The following is an 11,108-nucleotide window of genomic DNA, read 5'->3' as shown; positions in this document are numbered from 1 at the left end:
TTTACTTCATGGAGACAACTTAATTTAAATCAGATTTCTTTTAAAGCAACAGGGGTTCTTTTTGTCCGTAGAACCAAGCTCTAAGGCAAGTAAATTTGGGAATGACTGTGAAAACTTAGTTGTGTGTAACAATAGCAGAAGAGCCCTGAGATTTAACTCACCCAATTATGAATGAGATAAAGTAGGAGTGTACTATTTAGCATTTCAGCTACTCATTGACTATTGAAGTTGAGAATGAACTCTGCCAGTAAGCAGGTTTTTCCACACTTCTTTGCCTAGTCTTGTGAACTGGCCTCTCCTTTGGGACAATGAATAATGGCTTGCCTATTGAATTGGGGGCTTTGGTCAGCTCAGAGGCTATGATTTGATTTCAGAGACAGTCTGCTGAAGCAAGCAGGCTGATCTTCAGGTCTTCTCAAGTGTAAGTAATAGTGCACTACAGAGATGGGCAACTTGTGGCCCTCCAAATTTTCTTGAACTACAACTGCCATCAACCCCAGCAAGCATTGCTGGGATTTACAGTCCAGTATAACATCTGGAGGGCCATACATTGCTCACTTTGGAGTAATTTAATCCATGTTTGATCAGAAGTAAATTGTGTGGATCTTACTCCCAAATACAGTAAAGTGAGATAGGATTTTTGTTCTTGCTTACAGGTAGTAGAAAAGGTACAAATGAAAAGGAGATGGCGAGACCAAAGCTTTATTTGAAACAATGCTTAAGTACTTCTTTACATAGGTGATGGTTGTGAAGACATGAACACCTGGCTTCTGTATTGTACGTGGCCCCTGAGGTTGGTTCATACACACAAATGGATTAATGAAGTATAGGAAAGGTAAAAGGGTCCCAAGGTTTAATGCAAGGAGCTGTGGAAGAAAAATGAGGATGTTAACATGCATTTGGAAACTTCATTTACTCTGGAAATATTGACATTAAGAATAAAACTTGTACAAGTGTTGCCTCAGATTGTGACTTCTCTGATCCATCCCTGGTCATACACCACAAAAAGAGCTTTCATTTCTTTTCAGAGAATAACTTCACATGATGCTTGTTAACCAAATGTACTTGACTCACACATGCAGCTGTGAATCACTAAGTAGCAGTCACCCAAATAATGAGAAACGGAGTGATATACATGTATGTATGTACCAGTCTTTCATTTGCTGTGTTGTGAACATTCAGTCAGGAAGGATCAGCAAAGAGCTTGGGCCTCTCCCTGCCGTTCTCTTTGTTTGAGACAGGGCATGTTGGCCGAGGCATGTTGCTTCCTGAGGCAAAGGACAAGAAAGGTTGGGAGTTCAATTACCTACTGTGCCTCTTTGACAGGGATTGGACCCAATGAACCAGTGGGTCCCTTCCAGCAGTGCAGTTCCAAGGTGATGATGATGATGAGGATGATTAAATACACAGTGTGGTTATATTGGGCATGATAGAGTAAGTTGATTGTTGTGGTGCCAACAAAGACCATTATTATTCCATTTATACTATGCTGAAGGGACATCATTCACATTTTCTGCACTATACATCTCTCTGATAGCAGGAGATAAGCTGAGTATCTTGCACATTATGGTGAGAAGGGAAAGACATGACACAGGAGTGCAATTTTTCATAGCAGCCCTGAGTCATTTATGGACTGTGTCATTCAGCTTTGACAGGTCTTTTTAATGCATTAACGTCCACCAGTATCACCAACTTCGCACCCTTGTGTTTGGTGCTGGATAAGTTGCTAGAAGCCATGGTTAACAAATTATCTGGTGGGAAGGGTGCAGATGATAGGTCAATCTCATAGCTATCTTAATTAGGCTGCAGCTGCTACTACCAATATCAGTGCTTCTAACAATAATATATACTCAAGAGGGTGGGCTACCGTGTAGCAGACCAAAAATTAGAGGGAATGTTGGCATGGATCCATTTTAGCTCTTCTCAGTAGCGATATACAGTTTGTAATTGGCACCAGTTGGCACTATCCCAGTTCAGGAGCATGGGTCTGGGCTTCTGATTTTATACCAAGGCCTGAACAGCTCCAGAAATAAGTCAGAAATTGAACCACCCCCAGCTGCCAACCGAGAAGAATACATTGTCAGAATATTTCCAAAGCAAAGGGCGAGCACCAAGAAGGTCCCTCAATATCACTGGGAAAAGGGCTGGGTTTTGTGAGCATGAAACCCACATGGACGAACACTTGTGTATTTGTATCCAAAAGGCTTAGTGTAAAGAAGTTTTTTGAAAGAATTACCTGCAGTAATCCTTTGGACAAACCTGGTTATAAAAGTCAACCAAATAAATAATGGAGGGCTCCTTCTTTGTAGCTTATCCTGTTCCTCTCGAGATAAGTTGATTCATGCTGAATTTCACAGGGCAAATTGGATTCCTGTGCTTATTGAAGTGTCTGCTGCTGTTGTGTGAAGAGCCCTTTGTGCAGCAGCTGAAAAGGCATATTTGAGGAGCTGTGCTTCCTCTTGGATCAGGAACAGTCCCCCAAAGGTGATGAGCTTGTGATGGTGTTGGGGGAAGGTGTTTGAAGACTAAACAAAGTATTTGTATAGTCAATTTTCAACAGCACAATCTGTGAAGAATAAAACATACTTATTCACAAGTAAATCATATCAAGTCTCTCAGATTTCTGTTGCATAAGGAACTGTAACTGCCAAAGCATACTTAGGGCTTTGTTGTAGGCCTTCCCTCTCAAACCAAGAAGATTGTGAATGTGTCGTGCCCTGCAGAAGGGCTAACAATTGTATTTGGGTGTTCTATTACTTCAGGATTTAATCCAAAGTTTTATATAGTTGTATTAGGCCGAGATCCTAATGTGTGATCAGATAACAGGAAAGGTGCACATCCGATCACTCTGGAAAGGGCTTCTCACTGGGAGCAATCTCCTTTAAAGCAGCCCATCTGTCTGTAAGGGAAGCACTCCAGCCCAGCCCCTAAAAGTAGTAGCCTTACAGTTCTACCAGAAAAGTCCACCTGGAACTCAGATCAAGGTTAGGTTGGAGGGCAATTCCCCTTACATTGCATAATCACCCGGAAATAGATAACACCAGACCTCTCCACAAGTGGTCCAGAATGCCATCTATTTTCCCATGTGATCACACCCTGAGGATCATAGTAGAGAAGATAGATGGTGTACTCTGGGGAACATTTATCAGCTTCACTTTCTTATGAATCTCAATATTCAAAACCTCAAATTCCTTCCTCCACAAAGTCTTCAAAAACATCCCATCCTTCTCCTTCATCTAATAAAATTCATCAGATACAGTTATTCCCAGCACGAAGAGGGCCATGTTATATTTGCTTGCAGTTTAATTCAATTAGAAAGGTGGATGAAAGAATGGTATATTAAAGAAGGGAAAGGTAGAGAAATGACAAAATTTGAAGAGATTATAGAAAAAAGACTGAAATCAGAGGAAATGACAGAAAGAAAAGGAACAGTAAGCCAAATATATAAATTATTAACTCAAGCAGGACAGGCTAGTTTAGGGTTAAAAATGCAATGGAAAAAGATTTGGATAAAGAAGAAATAGGAGAGGAATGGGATAAAATATGGGATCAGAGAATTATGAAGAACATGTCAGTAAGGATTAAAGAAAACTGTTATAAAGTAATATGGAGATGGTATTTAACGCCGGTCAAAATGAATATAATGGATAAAAGTGTGTCAATGTTATGTTGGAGTTGTAAAAAAGAGAAGGGGATGTATTTACATATGTGGTGGTTATGTGAAAAAAGAAAGAATGGGAATTAATATTTAAAGAAATATCTGAAATAATTGGATCAAATAAGGAAGATCAACTGGTGAAAGAAAATAAGGATTTAATAGTAATGATGATTACTGCAGCAAGGATAATTATTGCAAGGAATTGGAGAAATGAAAATCAAGTTAACTTGGAGGAATGGTATAGAGAATTATGGGATATGGCAATTAACGATAAACTGACATGTGATATGAAAATAAGTAGAGGCCAAATGAAAAATAACGATTTTAAGAAAATATGGAATGTATTTTTAGAACATGTATTTCAGAGAGGGAGGGGGTATACACCGAGAGAAGAAACAATGAAATTTTGGAGTGAAAATGGATGGAAAGAAGTGTAATGCTAGTCCTGAGGGTGATGGGTGCACAAGAGTAATGGTATGTTATTGTATTGTTTTGTTTTCTATTTTATATAGTCTTTTTTTCTGTAGTAGTAGGTATTTTATAATTTTTTTTAAATAAAATGAAAAAAACAAAAAAAATATTTGCTTGCAGTATAGTTGTTAAAGGTAAGGAACTTCAGGGAAAGAGAAGGGGGTGTCAACCTTAGCTGAGCACTAACATACTGAATGGTCTTGAATTCAAAGTCATGCTTTTAAGTATTAAGCCCTCCATATCCTAGGCCTGGATGAACAAATCTGTCAGTTTTGGTTTGACCTAGTTTAGATTTAAAAAAAGCAAGCAAGCAAGCAAGCAAACAAACTGCCAGTATTTTCCATATCAAACATTAAGAAATGGGTGAATTGTGATATCTGTTTATGCAAACTGAGTTGGAATTAAATCCCCACCAGTTTGTAATGTACATGACTAAAGCTGCGTAGGTATCTCCTGAATGAATTCATGGGCCAATCCAATTGTCCCTGCATTGGACTGGACCTGACTGGAAGCTGTCTTAGTTTCCTCTGCCTCATCTCAGACCCTGATTTGTCATAATATATGGGAATATCCAGGTCACCCCCATAGGGACTCACTTTACATATCATTATGAAACTTGGTGACATGGTAGCTATTAAAAGGAAGATATACTGTCTTCAACTTCAGACATGTAGCTTTTCAGATTTGGGGCCCAGCTACTTCTAAATTTTTCTTGTTTTTCTTTTCTTTTCTTTTCTTTTAAGCTGTTGTCATCCATTGCCCAATGCTGGAATCAAGCATTCTTGTTATTGGAGGTTAGGTTGTGAGGGAGATGGCTCTCTTCATGTAGATGGAAAGAAATGGATTTTTAAAGGAACAGTATACTATATCCTTGGACAGTGTCATTGAAGCGACCAACATGAATTTGACCCAAATCCGGGAGGCAGTGGAAGACAGGAGGGCCTGGCGTGCTCTGGTCCATGGGGTCACAAAGAGTCGGACATGACTTAACGACTAAACAACAACATACTATATCCTACACTTTCCCTCTAACAAGCAATGCCCTCAGTCAGAAGCAGAACCTGACATTCCTGCCTTTTACAGGACATGCAAGGAGAGACAGTGGCTTCCAAAGGGATTTACTCATTGGGGTTTCTGCTTTGGACTGAACATACCTCCCTTTTCTGGAAAGGCGTGCTTGTGAGTTTTGGAACTTTTCTGTGCAAATTGTGATTTCTTAGAGTAGAGATGGGTTCAAACTGTGGCCCATGGGCTGTGAGTAGCACCTCTGACTCCTTCCCAAGCTTTTTAAAAAAATCATTGCCTGCTCCTAGAGGACAACGTATTTTTTCTTTTTCTTTTTACACCAAGGGCTTTGTTGTTGTTGTTTTTTCCCCTAAAGCCTCCAACTCCCCCCAATTTTTTTTAAAGTCCTGAATTACATCTAGCAGTCCCTGAGGGTGCTAGATGTTTGGACATTTCCTGACTGCAAAAACTTCAGACTGCATACTTAAACGGCAAGGCCTGTGAAGTTTGACTCCTCATTCTCTGGTGGCTACAATCAGCAATGCAGCTTGTCGGTTCAAATTGCAACTGTTTGACTGATAGTTCCTGGCTTGGCAGCTTAGCACCTCCCAAAAGCATAACAAAAGAAAGAAAACAAACAGCAGCAGTGGTAGGGCTATGAAAAAAAATATCTATATTTGTTAGATAGACTTTTAATTACCATAGTAGAATCCATTATGCCATAACCAACCTTTTAATCCCCCTGCAAAGCATCTTTAAGACCTGCAACCAACTTAAAACAGATCTGCTGAAATTGTTTAGATCTCTTCATTTTTTGCTTTGTCATTGCTTGGAGAATCAACATATTGTCATGCTGTTTCCTTTTTTGTCCTTGATCTTTGAACAAACCTTTTCCCAATGTCAACAGCACTTTTGCAAACAGTGAGGGTGGAGGATGAGGAATGGCCGTAAGCTGTACTATCCACCAGAACCAAATGTATTTTGACAGAGCACGGCAGTCTCTATATTACCAGACTCAGCAGCCTATCAAATAGTGGACAGCAGAACAAGTAAAGCTGTTCCTACTGGAAAGAAGAACAGAAGTAGACAGTCACGGAGGGAACACAAGGTCCCAACAGGCTAAGGACAAGTGACATAACATGACAGAAGTGTATCTCAGGTTTTTTTGGAGAAGGAACAGTTTTTCTGTCAAGTATCTGTCTCGGTTAGGGTGAGCCCCAGATAGGCAGGCCTCTCAGTCATGAAATAAAGCCAGAATTACTCATAGTTAGAAAGCAGAAAGGCATTGTTCAAGGGCATCTGGATTGGGACTTCAATGGGGAGGTAGAGTGGCTTTAAATCCCCTGCCACTGTAGATTGAGAGGGGGAAAGCTTCTCTTTAATTTACATTTCATAAAAGAATTAAGTACCTCCTTCTGTTATTTAAAGTGCACATAGGGCAACCAGTATGAATAGGAATACCGTTGCCATCCTTTGAATATTGTACACTCCATGTTGTTAGCTTTACATATTGTCTTTTAATGGTGTAAGCCACATGGGTCCTTTTGAAGGAGAAAGGTGGGGCAAAAATATTTTAAATAACTAAATAAATCTATTTACCTATCTGTTATGTGAATCAAGCAATATCTTAAAAATAAGCGTTTCCCAGGAGAGAAAGCATGAGCAAAAATGACTCAAGTTCCCCAGTCCTAAATAGCTGCTGTGCTTGGAAAAGTTACTTTTGGATTACCATTCCCAGAATCCTCCTGCCAGCATGACTTCTGGTCAGGTTAGAGTACCTAAGTTGCTATATTTCTGCAACAAACATAAGGGTGATTTCAGTGTAATACAATATATTAGATATAATGCCCAGGCTGGGCTGTTGTATAATGGGTACATGCCCTATTTTAGCATCAAACTATCATCTACCTTCAGGAAAATATTAAACCTTTTAACTGCTCTGGTTAGGAATATGTTCTTAAAAGTGGAAACTTTACTTTGCCTTTCTTCTTATTGTTATTATTAAGTTTGCCATCCTAGCCAAAAAAAGAAGCAAGGTCATCCCTTGTAAACTTATGTTTTTCTTTTTCCTTTCTTTTTTCTAATGTTTTGCCTAAATGGATGAAGAGAACATTACCTTCCATTCATCTGTTCTGTTCCTATGACACTTTCTAGAAGGTACAGCTGTTGCTTTATTGCTAGCAAGCATGCTATGCTTAGTCACATCATGATGATTTGCTGCACATCATAACACCTTATTGTGTCAGCCCTTGAGGTCAAACATGAATAGTGTATTCTTCTGCGTGTGATTCAACTCATTATTTTTGAACATATTTGCAAGATTTTCATTTACTTTATACACACACACACACACACACACACACACTCACACACACACACACACACACACACACACACACAGAGAGAGAGAGAGAGAGAGAGAGAGAGAGAGAGAGGATCTTAAAATAATGCACCCATACTGAAGATGATTGGCTAGTATCTCAAGGTAGTTATGAAAAAAGATATGTCTTCTGGTGATTGTGAGTTGTTGCCAGAAGATTTTAAAAAAGCAACTTGAAAATAGATTTAAGTGGAAAGATATGTGGTTCTCACTATGTTTCCATGGAAGCCTCTTAAGAATGTCTTTCAGATGATGAAATGTTTAAGCTAGCTTCCAGTTTTCTTGCCCTCTGCTTGAATGTTACCAGGCTCCACAGAATCTGGCATGGCTCGCCTTCTAATTCCTTCTGACACTGCACCCTATTGAAACAAATGTCTCTTATTCTTCCTTTTCCATATCTTGGTTATCCTTCCCACCTTGATTTGTGGCACTTCTTCAACCTCCAGGAAAAGGATATGATGGAATGGCACATGTATGGGAGAGGGAGATTAACAGCAAGCTTCAAAGGCTTAATCTGTTGACACATTCAAGGTTACACTGCTAAAAATAATAACAACAAAAGACCAGAGTATTTTATTTTTATCTACTTTTTATAGTTTCTCATAAACATTTCATTGGGAAACAGGAGGACTGGTTCATGACCTCCCTATATGGCATCCCTGAGCAAGACATATCACATATGGAGCTTAAAAAGCTTATCTTCAGAAAGGTGGAAAGTGCCACCCAGCTGCTGTCAGTGCAGCTGAACTGAAAGCAGTATTCTGAACATCACCACTTCTAGAATATCCAATAGTAACAAAAGAGGTACGTACGCCCTCCACTTTGTTCTCTTTGAGTGTGGCTTCATGAAGAACTGCTGGATTCTCTGTGGTTTAGGTAGAGTTGAAGAGTTCAATTTCCCACTGTGCTTCCCTGACAAGGGGCTAGTCTTAGCGAACCATTAGGTCCCTTCCAGTACTGCTGTTCTAAGATGATGATGGTGATGAGATGGGGACATTGACTAGATATTTCATGTGCTTGCTACAGTGCTTTGATGGATATTTATGTTTATGCACATGTTTTTTAATTGTATTTTATTCTTATTATATGCTGGAAGCCGCCTAGAGTGGACTTATAGTCCAGATAGGCGGGATATAAATTCAATAAATAATAATAATAATAATGGATAGGTTGGCCAGAGAGTAGAAGCCTATGGTGGGCTAATACGCTGGATACTTCATGCATCCACTTGGTTAAGGGTTATAGGGCAGCAGAGCTCCTTATTCAGATGTCTTTACCAGAACTTGGAAAAGGTACTGTTTGGACTACACTTCCCAGAATCTCCCGTGGCCAAAGTATTGTGTGAGTTACTGTTCAAACCTTTCCCAAATTGTGCTCTTTTAAAAAACAACAACCTGGAATAACTCCCTAGCTTCACTGAGAGAGGAAGAATTGATCTTGTTCAATAGCATGAACAAGTAGCTGGAAGTTGTGGTTTCAATATTGCTGTGCTTTCTGAATGGCCTTAAACAAACCACTATGAGTAACTCTTTCTTCCTTCAGGATGTATCTTTGTTGGTGGAGGTCGCCAATGATGTAACAATGCCGGTGGGGAATCAGCATGGATTGAGGTCAGCGCAGTGGTGTTCCACTGAGGAATTACATTGATTATGGTAATGATAATGATAACAGTGATGACGACAACAACGTATTACCTTGTATTTCTGTTACATTGAATGGATTCGCAGTAGTTCTCATGCTATATTCTCATGCCCGGTGACCTGAGAGAAAATGTAATTGAACACAGTTCCAGAATCCTGTTAGTTTGTCATGTGTTTGGAAATGAAAACATGGAAGCCAGTTGAAGCTAATTAGCAAGGCAATGGTTGTACAGTTGGTGGTATGACTACTCATGTGACCGGCAAATTACCTAGCATACGACAAGCATCTAATTGATTGCCTTTAATGAATCACTGCAACTTATGTGTGTTCACATATGCACATGTAAAAAAACAAATAGTCGGATTCTGGCCATCAGATCCTACTTTTGAGCAGATAATATGGGATCTCATTATTAATGAAGTCAGTATACCTGTGTAACACAATCAGTGTGGGCTAAGTAGAAATTCCCTACCAATTCCGGAAATCTGAAAGCCATAAAATACATATTCTTGTTGACAGATCTTCCAAATGAGTCTCTCAATTTGCAGAACAGCCTTGGGACATTAAAGGAATGTGAATGATGGTTGAGAAAGTTAATTTTATTCACCCTTCTGGTAGCAAGATCTGCAGTAACATGGCAAACATATGTCATGAGATTTAATGACTTAATCTCATGGTATCTCACTATTGTTTGGTGTGTGTGTGTGTATAGAGTGTATTCACCAATCATTTTAAACGTTGGCTCTTTCCAACCTTTCGCTCCCAATGAAAAGCCCTGCTTCTCATGGCAATATGCCACCTTATAGAATTCCTATGACATCCTGCGCTTGGCAACTGCAAAAGGGCTTTGTGTAAAGAACGTGACTTTTGAATATCATGCTGGGTAGCATTGTGTGAACCATTAGAAAGATTAATTTTGTGCCATGACACCAGAGCATCTCAGGGAAATGCCAGCAGTGAAGGCAAGCATAGCAAGCGATACAGCTTAATGATCATAAGAATTGTTCCATCACTCACAAAGGAGAATCTAAACAAGAGATCCACCCAGATGGAACCCAAAAGAAATTACAGCTTATATTGTCAGAAGCCGAGTCATGAGTGACCTCTCTTAAAAGCCTCAGCACTCAAATATGAAATTGCTCAGCATGCTGTAGAAATGTGTGCAAGACATACACATAGTTCCAAATGATTCTATCGAAGAGTGGTGGGTGGCAGTGAAGTTTTAGTTATATGTTTTCTATATGTGAGTGGGTGCCTACAGAACCGACCCTTGGCCAGAGTTACAGGAAAACAAAAGACACACACAGGGAGGGAGGCTTTTGATTATTAAAACACCAGGGCCGGACAAGCTCCCTGCAGTGTGAGAAGAACATGCCTCAGACAAGATTAAAGCTCAGATAGTTTACGCACCAGTCAAAATGACTGAAAAGAGCTTCCGAGGCAGAAATACAGGATTTGGAAGAGGAAAGCAAAAGAAAGACCAATCTTTCACTTTATTTATTTTTTCCATTATTGATCGTCTTGAAAATAAATGTCAGTCATGACATTTTCCACAGCCTGAGTGTATTCTTCCAGAGATTGGGATGCTACTTTTAAAAAGTAATTAATTACAATTCTCCCTGATAGCACCCAAACCAATACGGTAAATGGTTAGTGTTTACGTGACAGGGTGTGAGCATTAGGTAAATTATCTTAACTATATTATTTGTGTGTGTGTTCTCTTAATTGTCTAACCTTTAATCTCAATTTGTCTTTTTTGCACCAAGTACTTTTTGAAACTTTTGCCCTTTTATTTTTTCACTATCTTTAATAAAGTACAAAAATTTGTCCAACCATCTGTCTGTTGCGTGGGGTTTTTTTGGGTTTTTTTTTTTTTTTTTTTTTTTTTGGCTCAGAAGTTTTATGGCACCAAAAAGCCTTGCCTTGACCAGCTACTGGGACTTTTGGAATTTT

General features: G+C 39.3%; 1 long non-coding RNA gene across 1 annotated transcript in view; it reads right to left on the bottom strand.

The window, feature by feature from the left end:
- Positions 1–2,135: 2,135 nt before the first annotated feature.
- Positions 2,136–11,108, bottom strand: part of LOC140707017 (uncharacterized) — a 35,755-nt gene continuing 26,782 nt past the window's right edge. Inside the window, exons 2-3 of the long non-coding RNA XR_012087023.2 lie at positions 9,209–9,274; positions 2,136–2,566 (exon numbers count right to left, since the gene is read on the bottom strand). This is a non-coding gene — a long non-coding RNA (uncharacterized LOC140707017). The remainder of the gene's footprint in view (positions 2,567–9,208; positions 9,275–11,108) is intronic.

This window comes from Pogona vitticeps, chromosome 1, assembly GCF_051106095.1.
Source record: "Pogona vitticeps strain Pit_001003342236 chromosome 1, PviZW2.1, whole genome shotgun sequence".
Taxonomy (NCBI): Eukaryota; Metazoa; Chordata; class Lepidosauria; order Squamata; family Agamidae; genus Pogona; species Pogona vitticeps.
The sequence above is the reverse complement of the archived record's forward strand: the minus strand, read 5'-3'. Positions and strand labels throughout refer to the sequence as shown.